The sequence below is a fragment of the Pseudophryne corroboree genome, chromosome 3 (genome assembly GCF_028390025.1).
Source record: "Pseudophryne corroboree isolate aPseCor3 chromosome 3, aPseCor3.hap2, whole genome shotgun sequence".
Taxonomy (NCBI): domain Eukaryota; kingdom Metazoa; phylum Chordata; class Amphibia; order Anura; family Myobatrachidae; genus Pseudophryne; species Pseudophryne corroboree.
Genome location: NC_086446.1, coordinates 181,143,477 through 181,155,653, shown reverse-complemented (window position 1 = coordinate 181,155,653; position 12,177 = coordinate 181,143,477). Strand labels below are relative to the sequence as shown.

Sequence of the window (12,177 nt, the reverse complement as noted above, 5' to 3'; positions counted from 1 at the left end):
TTTAAGTCAGGCACCCGGGGAGACACCTGTTGTCCGTGGGAGGAATAGGGCCGTTGACATGCCTGGTGAAAATACCCAAAAAATCAGCTCTTCGGTGTGGAAGTATTTCACCAGAAATGCGGACAACAGGTGTCAAGCCGTGTGTTCCCTTTGTCAAGCTGTAATAAGTAGGGGTAAGGACGTTAACCACCTCGGAACATCCTCCCTTATACGTCACCTGCAGCGCATTCATAATAAGTCAGTGACAAGTTCAAAAACTTGGGCCGACAGCGGAAGCAGTCCACTGACCAGTAAATCCCTTCCTCTTGTAACCAAGCTCACGCAAACCATCCCACCAACTCCCTCAGTGTCAATTTCCTCCTTCCCCAGGAATGCCAATAGTCCTGCAGGCCATGTCACTGGCAATTCTGACGAGTCCTCTCCTGCCTGGGATTCCTCCGATGCATCCTTGCGTGTAACGCCTACTGCTGCTGGCGCTGCTGTTGTTGCTGCTGGGAGTCGATGGTCATCCCAGAGGGGAAGTCGTAAGCCCACTTGTACTACTTCCAGTAAGCAATTGACTGTCCAACAGTCCTTTGCGAGGAAGATGAAATATCACAGCAGTCATCCTGTTGCAAAGCGGATAACTGAGTCCTTGACAACTATGTTGGTGTTAGACGTGCGTCCGGTATCCGCCGTTAGTTCACAGGGAACTAGACAATTTATTGAGGCAGTGTGCCCCCGTTACCAAATACCATCTAGGTTCCACTTCTGTAGGCAGGCGATACCGAGAATGTACACGGACGTCAGAAAAAGACTCACCAGTGTCCTAAAAAATGCAGTTGTACCCAATGTCCACTTAACCACGGACATGTGGACAAGTGGAGCAGGGCAGGGTCAGGACTATATGACTGTGACAGCCCACTGGGTAGATGTATGGACTCCCGCCGCAAGAACAGCAGCGGCGGCACCAGTAGCAGCATCTCGCAAACGCCAACTCTTTCCTAGGCAGGCTACGCTTTGTATCACCGCTTTCCAGAATACGCACACAGCTAAAAACCTCTTACGGCAACTGAGGAAGATCATCGCAGAATGGCTTACCCCAATTGGACTCTCCTGTGGATTTGTGGCATCGGACAACGCCAGCAATATTGTGTGTGCATTAAATATGGGCAAATTCCAGCACGTCCCATGTTTTGCACATACCTTGAATTTGGTGGTGCAGAATTTTTTAAAAAACGACAGGGGCGTGCAAGAGATGCTGTCGGTGGCCAGAAGAATTGCGGGACACTTTCGGCGTACAGGCACCACGTACAGAAGACTGGAGCACCACCAAAAACTACTGAACCTGCCCTGCCATCATCTGAAGCAAGAAGTGGTAACGAGGTGGAATTCAACCCTCTATATGCTTCAGAGGTTGGAGGAGCAGCAAAAGGCCATTCAAGCCTATACAATTGAGCACGATATAGGAGGTGGAATGCACGTGTCTCAAGTGCAGTGGAGAATGATTTCAACGTTGTGCATGGTTCTGATGCCCTTTGAACTTGCCACACGTGAAGTCAGTTCAGACACTGCCAGCCTGAGTCAGGTCATTCCCCTCATCAGGCTTTTGCAGAAGAAGCTGGAGGCATTGAAGAAGGAGCTAAAAGGGAGCGATTCCGCTAGGCATGTGGGACTTGTGGATGCAGCCCTTAATTCGCTTAACAAGGATTCACGGGTGGTCAATCTGTTGAAATCAGAGCACTACATTTTGGCCACCGTGCTCGATCCTAGATTTAAAACCTACCTTGGATCTCTCTTTCCGGCAGACACAAGTCTGCTGGGGTGCAAAGACCTGCTGGTGACAAAATTGTCAAGTCAAGCGGAACGCGACCTGTCAACATCTCCTCCTTCACATTCTCCCGCAACTGGGGGTGCGAGGAAAAGGCTCAGAATTCCGAGCCCACCCGCTGGCGGTGATGCAGGGCAGTCTGGAGCGACTGCTGATGCTGACATCTGGTCCGGACTGAAGGACCTGACAACGATTACGGACATGTCGTCTACTGTCACTGCATATGATTCTCTCAACATTGAAAGAATGGTGGAGGATTATATGAGTGACCGCATCCAAGTAGGCACGTCAGACAGTCCGTACTTATACTGGCAGGAAAAAGAGGCAATTTGGAGGCCCTTGCACAAACTGGCTTTATTCTACCTAAGTTGCCCTCCCACAAGTGTGTACTCCGAAAGAGTGTTTAGTGCCGCCGCTCACCTTGTCAGCAATCGGCGTACGAGGTTACATCCAGAAAATGTGGAGAAGATGATGTTCATTAAAATGAATTATAATCAATTCCTCCGCGGAGACATTGACCAGCAGCAATTGCCTCCACAAAGTACACAGGGAGCTGAGATGGTGGATTCCAGTGGGGACGAATTGATAATCTGTGAGGAGGGGGATGTACACGGTGATATATCGGAGGATGATGATGAGGTGGACATCTTGCCTCTGTAGAGCCAGTTTGTGCAAGGAGAGATTAATTGCTTCTTTTTTGGTGGGGGTCCAAACCAACCCGTCATATCAGTCACAGTCGTGTGGCAGACCCTGTCACTGAAATGATGGGTTGGTTAAAGTGTGCATGTCCTGTTTATACAACATAAGGGTGGGTGGGAGGGCCCAAGGACAATTCCATCTTGCACCTCTTTTTTCTTTTATTTTTCTTTGCGTCATGTGCTGTTTGGGGAGGGTTTTTTGGAAGGGACATCCTGCGTGACACTGCAGTGCCACTCCTAGATGGGCCCGGTGTTTGTGTCGGCCACCAGGGTCGCTAATCTTACTCACACAGCTACCTCATTGCGCCTCTTTTTTTCTTTGCGTCATGTGCTGTTTGGGGAGGGTTTTTTGGAAGGGACATCCTGCGTGACACTGCAGTGCCACTCCTAGATGGGCCAGGTGTTTGTGTCGGGCACTTGGGTCGCTGAGCTTAGTCACACAGCTACCTCATTGCACCTCTTTTTTTCTTTGCGTCATGTGCTGTTTGGGGAGTGTTTTTTGGAAGGGCCATCCTGCGTGACACTGCAGTGCCACTCCTAGATGGGCCAGGTGTTTGTGTCGGCCACTAGGGTCGCTTAGCTTAGTCATCCAGCGACCTCGGTGCAAATTTTAGGACTAAAAATAATATTGTGAGGTGTGAGGTATTCAGAATAGACTGAAAATGAGTGGAAATTATGGTTTTTGAGGTTAATAATAATATGGGATCAAAATGACCCCCAAATTCTATGATTTAAGCTGTTTTTTAGGGTTTTTTGAAAAAAACACCCGAATCCAAAACACACCCGAATCCGACAAAAAAAAATTCGGTGAGGTTTTGCCAAAACGCGGTCGAACCCAAAACACGGCCGCGGAACCGAACCCAAAACCAAAACACAAAACCCGAAAAATTTCAGGCGCTCATCTCTAATGTATGTATGTATGGAGGCAGTGTATAGATGTATGTATGGAGGCAGTGTATGGATGTATGTATGATATATATATATATGAAGGGGCAGTGTATGAGTGCATGTATGAAAGAGGTAGTGTATTTATGTGCAGTGTATGTATGGATGTATGTAAGATTGAGAGAGGCAGTGTATGGTATGTATGTATGTATGTATGTATGTATGTATGAGAGAGGCAATGTATGGCTGTATGTAAGTATGAGAGAGGCAGTGTATGTATGTATGTATGTATGTATGTATGTATGTATGCATGAGAGGCAGTGCATGTATGTATGTATGTATGTATGAGAGAGGCAGTGTGTGTGTGTGTGTGTGTGTGTGTGTGTGTGTGTGTGTGTGTGTGTGTGTGATGTATGTATGTATGAGAAAGGCAATGTATGGATGTATGTAAGTATGAGAGAGGCAGTGTATGTATGTATGTATATATGCATGAGAGGCAGTGCATGTATGTATGTATGTATGTATGTATGTATGTATGAGAGAGGCAGTGTGTGTATGTATGTATGTATGTATGTATGTATGTATGAGAGAGGCAGTGTATGTATGCATGAGAGAGGCAGTGTGTGTATGTATGTATGTATGTATGTATGTATGCATGAGAGAGGCAGTGTATGGATGTATATATGTATGAAAGCAGCAGTGTATGTATGTATGTATGTATGTATGCATGCATGAGAGAGGCAGTGTATGGATGTGTATATGTAGGTAAGGGGCAGTGTATGTATGTATGGATATATATGTGAATGAAAGGGGCAGTGTAAATATGTATGTATGTATGTATGTATGTATGTATGTATGAATGAGAGAGGCAGTGTATGTACTGTATGTATGTATGTATGTATGTATGTATGTATGAGAGAGGCTATGTATGTATGTATGTATGTATGAGAGAGAGGCAGTGTATGTATGTATGTATGTATGTATGTATGAATGAGAGAAGCAGTGCATGGATGTGTATATGTATGAAAGGGGAAGTGTATGTATGGATGTATATATGTATGTATGAAAGGGGCAGTGTATATATGTATGTATGTATGTATGTATGTATGTATGTATGAGAGGCAGTGTATGTATGTATGTATGTATGTATGTATGAGAGAGGCAGTGTATGTATGTATATATGTATGTATGTATGTATGTATGAATGAGATAGGCAGTGTATGGATGTATATATGTATGAAAGGGGCAGTGTATGTATGGATGTATATATGTATGAAAGGGGCAGTGTATATATGTATGTATGTATGTATGTATGAGAGAGGCAGTGTATGGATGTATATATGTATGAAAGGGGCAGTGTATGTATGTATGTATGTATGATAGAGGCACTGTATGGATGTATGTAAGTATGTATGAGAAAGACAGTGGATGTATGTATGCATGAGAGAGGCAGTGTATGTATGTATGTATGTATGTATGTATGTATGTATGTATGAGAGAGGCAGTGTGTGTATGTATGTATGTATGTATGTATGTATGTATGTATGAGAGAGGCAGTGTATGGATGTATATATGTATGAAAGGGGCATGGTATATATTTATGTATGAGAGACAGAATGAAATAGAAAGAGATAGATGTAGGTAGCTGGGTAGGGTGCCAGGGTCTGGGAAGGGGGTGCCACTGAGTGTACCCGTCAAATAATTAAGGATGTCTTTGAGAGATACATCCTTGTTGTACTCAGTGCAGTCAGACGGCTGGGAAATGTATAAGACACCTCCTTACAGTGTCTGAAAGCATCACTGATCGGAGCCAGAAACTAGTACAGTGTTTGTAGTCACCAACTACCAAAGGCCACAGTGCCAGTAGCCTCCAAATATCCTGAGGCAGAAATTAGCACAGCACTGTACCCGTAATCACCATCCACCCAGCGCCAAGATCGAACATAGTGCCTGTAATCACCAACTACCCAGAATTAGGAACTAACTGGAAGTACCAGAGCCAGGAGGACCTACACATCCACTGACCTGTAGCCATGATGTAGCACAGTCACCAGCTACCCAGCATCAGATTCTAGCATAAAGGCCCTCATTCCGAGTTGTTCGCTCGCTAGCTGCTTTTAGCAGCATTGCAAACGCTAGGCCGCCGCCCTCTGGGAGTGTATCTTAGCTTAGCAGAATTGCGAACGAAAGAGTAGCAAAATTGCTACTAAAAAAAATTCATGCAGTTTCTGAGTAGCTCCAGACCTACTCTTAGATAGGGATCACCTCAGTCCATTTAGTTCCTGGTTTGACATCACAAACACGCCCTGCGTTTGGCCAGCCACTCCCCCATTTCTCCAGCCACTCCTGCGTTTTTGCATGACACGCCTGCGTTTTTAAGCACACTCCCGGAAAACGGTCAGTTTCCGCCCAGAAACACCCACTTCCTGTCAATCACTCACCGATCAGCAGAGCGAATATAAAGCGTCGCTCGGACCTGTGTAAAATTGCATAGTTTTGTGTGAAATTACTTAGCGCGTGCGCCCTGTGACCCATACGCATGCGCAGAATCGCCCATTTTTAGCCTGATCGCTATTCTGCTAAAAACGGCAACGAGCGATCAACTCAGAATAACCACCATAGAGCCTGACTGAGAGGCACACGCAATACACCGCCTCTGCACTTTCATTTTACTGACTGGGGAAGTGGATAATTGATGGTGTTGGGGGGCAGTAGGCAGAAGTTTTGCCGAGGGTGCCTAGAAACCTTGCACCGGCCCTGACTGCACCTTGACCCAGGTCGAGCTGGCTCAACCCGGCAATATCCCGGGATATATTTGCAGTGTGAAAGGGGTATTAGTTCGCTCGAAATTCCAATTCATGACTGAGGCCTAGGTAGGCCTCATATCCTGATGGCACCCCAGTGTTTAAATTTGCCTTGGATAGAGGTAGGGAATTAAATGGAGACAAGAAGTAGACACATAATGAGACTCCACAGTGCAGTTTTCAGATGTCTTTATCAATTGTAGCATTTAAAAGATCAAGCAATTATGAAATACAATGTTGCTACAATGTAACCCTATTTGCAAAATCCCACTAAGTTCAGCAAATCAAAGGCAATTGCAAATGTGCATCCAAAACATTGGAAAAAGCTATTCAGTAGTCTATTTATGGAGGACGGATAGGAAAGTTGCACCAGTCCCGGAGGTACTGCAATACCAGGTCAATGCGTGGAGTGGACAGAGCAAGCTCTTCTTCCATCTCAATGTTCTAAAAATCCATTTAATATATGGTCCCCAGATAGGGGGCGTATCAGATATTTAACTGATAAGAACAGATACTACACTTGATCTTATCCAAAAGGCTGTGAAGCAATAGCCCAAAAGTGGGGCAAGGAAAGCGCGCTGCTGGAAACATAGGAAACTGCTGGAAACATACTTGTCTGCTTGCCAGACCCTCCTGCTACTCAATCTAGATTTTGCACACCTACTCCTGTCTGCTTTGGTGACCCTCCAGCTGCTTTATCTAGATTTGTCGGCAGCGACTGATTGACAAGCAGGCACATACACTCCTGTGTCGTGCGGTACTCTCTTGCTGGCTGGATGATGCACAGTCATTTGCATGTGCTCCGCCTCCAATAAACACACACAACCACCTACAAACCAATTGCCGGCCTTCCTAGCTCCGTGCTTTTGTTTTGTTTGCACAATGCAGTCAGTCCATGAATCAGGCAGTGTGACATTTTTCAACAGAAGCTTCTATGGTTGTGCGGAACCTGTCACTGTGGTGGTAGGGCTCTAGGATGCCTGTTCTATGATGCATGTTCTATGTCACAATCTTCTCGGCCTTGGGTGTATAGCCTGCATTTGCTTTATGACAGCCACTTGAGGTAGAAACACACCAGGAGATGCAGTGAATCGGATGTCATTACTGCTTTTCCAGCAGACGCACTGTTAAATAAATTAAATAGTCGGAAAAGCGATGGGCACCAGGTTCGCCCCAAGTTACGCGAACATCTTCATGGGACAGTGGGAGGAGGAAGTCATAGAGAACCACTGCCCATTTGGGGCGAACCTGGTGGTCTGGAAAAGATATATCGATGACGTGTTCTTTGTATGGAAAGGGGATGAGGAAAATCTAAATAATTTTTTCTCATATTTAAATACCAACACAAAGAACATCCAATTCTCTTTTGAGAGCAGTAAACACACAATAAATTTTTTAGACATCACGATATCTGTGGATGAAAACGGCCTGAATACAAAGAATTTCACCAAACCGACGGACTCGGGAACCTACATCGGCACCACCAGTTGTCACCATCCCAATTGGCTGGACTCGATCCCGGGGGGTCAGTTTAGACGTCTGAGATGCAATTGCAATAAGAAGGAAGTCTTTGAGGAACAAGCCAAAGTATTACAAAAGAGATTCGAAATATCAGGCTATGATTCCAAAAAGATCTCCAGCTCACTCATAGCAGCCACCAATATGGACAGAAAAGACCTGCTGGTACCGAAGGAGAAACAACTTGCTAACCAAGACTATGAATGGTCTTTTATCACCTCGTTCAGCAGCCAATATAAAGCGTTGGAAGGATCCCTAAATAGGCATTGGAAGATCCTACAGAAAGACCCCATAATAGGAAATCTTTTACCCACTAGACCCAAATGCATTTTCAGAAGAGCTCCCAGCATTAAGACCAGTCTAGTGAAGAGCACACAAATGGGTCCAAAGAAAATGAACACCATTAAATCCAAGGGATTCTTCTGATGTGGCAGCTGTTTGGGCTGCAGGGGTGTTAAAGGGGCAGGTAGTAAAATCACAGAAGTACAGATTAATAACACCAAGTTTAAAGTTTTAGACTTCATTACCTGTAACACCATCAATGTTGTCTACGGGATTGAGTGTGACTGTGGTCTCTGGTATATAGGGAGGACCTCCCGACCGCTTAAAACAAGATTGGGGGAGCATCTAAGAAATATTAGGAAATCACTGACCACCCATGCATTATCGGAACATTTCCGTACGATGCACCACAGTAACTGTGGAGCCATTAAACAATTCTGTGGGCTGAGACACATCAAAGGCGACTGGAGACGCAAAGATCTTGCGACCCAGCTGGCCAAAGCAGAAATGAAGGCGATTTATGAATTAGGGACACGAAAACCAGAAGGCCTTAACTGTGATTTCGAGGTTAAGTGGTTCCTTTGAGGGGAACATGGTAACCCTAAGATTTCGTGATATTTAGATATCCCGCGGCATAGGGTATTTTATATTTGAAAGGAATCTTCATGTGCATTTAGACCATTGTTTATTTTTTAATACATACCTTTTTTTAACTTAAATAAGTTTTTTAACTTGAGTGAGTTTTATACATCAACATTCTTACACAGATGGTACAAATCCATAGGTCCCTGTCACCGATAACGTTTTTGTTCGGTTACCCTTACATAAGAATTAGCACATTTTTACTAGTGAGCTTTTTCATACTTTTTTACAACATATGTCCATAGGCCCCTGGTGATCATCGATATCTTATTTTAAATTATCAACATTATGTCTGTATCGGCACCCCATTGTCTATAATAGATAACAAAGGGGCTTCTATGTTTATGTTTACAGCGGAAGTGACGTTACGCACTATGGAGTGCGTCTCTTAATAGATTCCTATGGACTAATGCCACAGGAAGTGACGTGGCGGACTCGGGAACAGGCACGATCCGGTTTGCGTTAGAGACAACTGGAGGACTCGGCGCACTCCGGGGTAATCTCCAGAGGTGGAGAACATCATGCAGGACTGTACATGGACGTGATGAAACATACAAGCAGAAGTGGATTTTTGAATAAGGAAACGGATCCGTAACCGGAAGTATACGGATATCGTCATGGCAACAGAGAGCCACAGCGTGCAGCTAAGGACCATGGGACTTGGTGAGATAATCAACTGTATAGGGCCCAGCTGTTCACGCTGTGTGCTAATTGGCTAGGTACACCTTAAATACATTTCGTCAGCAGCACATTGTCATCTTTCTGCACCTTGACAAAGACCTCTGTAAGAGGTAGAAACGCGTTGGTGGACACAGGGCTGCAAGAGGGGGAGCAGTGGCATCTTTACCGTTCCAGCACAGCGTGGCACAAGGGGTTCCCGGGTCCCCTGAGTTCAAAAACTCCCGCGAGCTGGCTCTGAACTGTTCACACAGTTCTATACATCTGGTAATTTTTCATTACCGAAAGAGAAGGGGAGTATTCCTGCACAACCAGTTGTTAAAATTAACTCAGTGGTATCTCACTAAGTGCTTAGAACCAGCAATAAAGGGAATCGTTAGTATAGATAATCGTGGTTTAATAAATCTGCTGGTGGTGCTCCCCGAGGTAAATGACAAGTAAATCACAAAAACAAGTTGTTCCTTGAAAGGGATCAGGGAACAAAGAAGTAAACCTCTTTGTGGGGGCACTCTTATAGTTGTAAATATAATAATTATTAAAACATAACTTTTATTTATTTTCAAGTAAGATATAGTGTTTGTCTTTTCTTTAACAGGGTTTCTAATATAATTTTTTGGATATTTTTATGTATTTTTTTAAAATTTTTAACAAATGATGAAGAAAAAGTATATATACATATATATAGATAAATTCAAAAAGCAAAAAGGTGAGTATATTAATTCCCATATAATTGCGGTTTTTTATTTAGATAATTCAAAACTCTATATGTGGGTTTTTACCCATGGGTGAAAATATTGTAAACTGTGTAACAAATAGATAATGCACAGTAAAAATGATAAATGAAAGAAGAAAAAATTGAGTCATGGGAAGATGTGGTGGTCAAACCATCTGACAAAGGTGGCAATGTTGTGATTTGGGGAAAACATCTTTATATTAAAGAAGCTATGAGACAACTAAATGACACAGACTGCTATAGAAGATCCATCTTTAACCCAACAGACAACATCCTAACTCTGTATATTAGACTGATTGAGAAAGCGTTTAGGGAAGGTACAATTACAAAAACTGAACTCGAATACCTAAGAGTAATTAACCCTAGGGTACCGACGTTCTATCTTCTCCCAAAGATGCACAAGAGCCTTACCCACCCTCCTGGTAGGCCAATTGTCTCTGGGATTGGAGGCCTTCTGGAGCAAGCCAGTACGTTTATTGATATTCACCTGAGACATCTTGTGGCTGCCTTAACTTCCTACGTACAAGACACTACTGACGTCTTGAAAAAGATCCATGAGGTACAGTTGGAGGACAACCAACTTCTGATAAGCATGGATGTGGAATCACTATACACATCGATTGACCATCAGAAAGGAATTCATGCCATCAAATACTTCTTGGACATAGAGGGTACAAGTGACTTTCATCAATTTCTTTTGGACCTCCTATACTTCGTCTTAAATAATAATTACTTCACATTTAACAATAGATTTTACGTACAAACGAGGGGCACGGCTATGGGGGCAGCTTGTGCCCCCACGTACGCAAACTTATTTCTTGGTTGGTGGGAACGTGAGAAAGTTTTTTCTGACTATAATGACCATCATACCAGAAGAGTTTTGATGTGGTTGCGGTATATAGATGACATCCTGGTCATCTGGGATGGAGACGAGAAAACATTTGAGGACTTCGTCCAGGATCTGCACGCAAACGATCTGAATTTGAAATTTACATATGTCATTAATAAAGACAGAGTCTCCTTTCTGGATTTATCTATATACCGTATCAGTGAAGGTTATCTTGCCACAGAACTCTTTCGGAAACCAACAGCCACCAACTCATTACTTCATCAATCCAGCTCCCATTTTCCTCCGACTGTGAAGAATATCCCCAAGGGTGAATTCTTGAGGCTCAAAAGAAACTGCTCGGACCAATGCAATTTTCAAAAACAAAGCATTGAGTTAACCAGCAGACTCAAAGAGAGGGGATATAGTCACAGACTAATCAAGAAAGCCAGAAGAGAAGTGGAGCGTACGGATAGAGAGAGTCTGATTTTCAGAGAAAAGAAACAACAGAAGGGAGATAAGGAATTTAGATTTGTTGGCAACTTCTGTACAGAGTGGCAAGAAATCAAACAAATCATTCAGAAACACTGGCCCATCCTACTCCTAGATAATGATTTGGAAAAGGTCCTAAGGGAGCAAGTCTCCATGAGTTGGAGGAGATCACCGAATCTCAAAGATAGATTGGTGAAGAGCCACTTTGAAGAGAAACATCCCAGACAACCCTCAGTTCGGGGGAGTTTTCCATGTGGATCATGCAAAATCTGCAAATACATTCATTTACAAACTACCATACAGGACAAATACGGTTCAGAACATATCATCACAGATTTCTTTAATTGTAGGACAAAAAATGTTATTTACTGCATTACATGCACGTGTAACATCTACTATGTCGGGATGACATCCAGGATGCTTAAACAACGCATCCTGGAACACATCGGGACGATACGAAATGCAGAAACGGACATCAATAAATTCAAACCATTAACGACAGTGGCTAGGCATTTCTATAAGACACATGGAAAGTCCTCAGAGGACCTACGAGTCTTTGGACTTGAAAAAATCAATTTGGGCATAAGAGGCGGTGATCTTCAAAAGGAGCTTCTTAGACGGGAAAGCCAGTGGATCTTTAGGTTGGGCTCCATATCCCCAATGGGCCTTAATGAGAACATTAATTACGGTGCATTCCTGAATACATAACCATGATTCTCTTTTCCAAACAATCCTCCCTTGTACTCCTCTGTCCTAATCCAAACTATGCTTAACACTCTCATCCATATTTATGAGAATAAAACAATTTC

The 12,177-nt window shown here is 43.6% G+C and overlaps 1 long non-coding RNA gene and 1 other non-coding gene across 2 annotated transcripts in view; both read right to left on the bottom strand.

Moving 5' to 3' along the window:
* Positions 1–12,177, bottom strand: part of LOC135055063 (uncharacterized) — a 150,640-nt gene that overhangs the window by 52,810 nt on the left and 85,653 nt on the right. The gene's annotated exons all lie outside the window — the stretch shown is intronic.
* Positions 6,557–6,747, bottom strand: LOC134899668 (U2 spliceosomal RNA). The gene has a single exon (XR_010173318.1). It is a non-coding gene; the product is annotated as a U2 spliceosomal RNA (small nuclear RNA).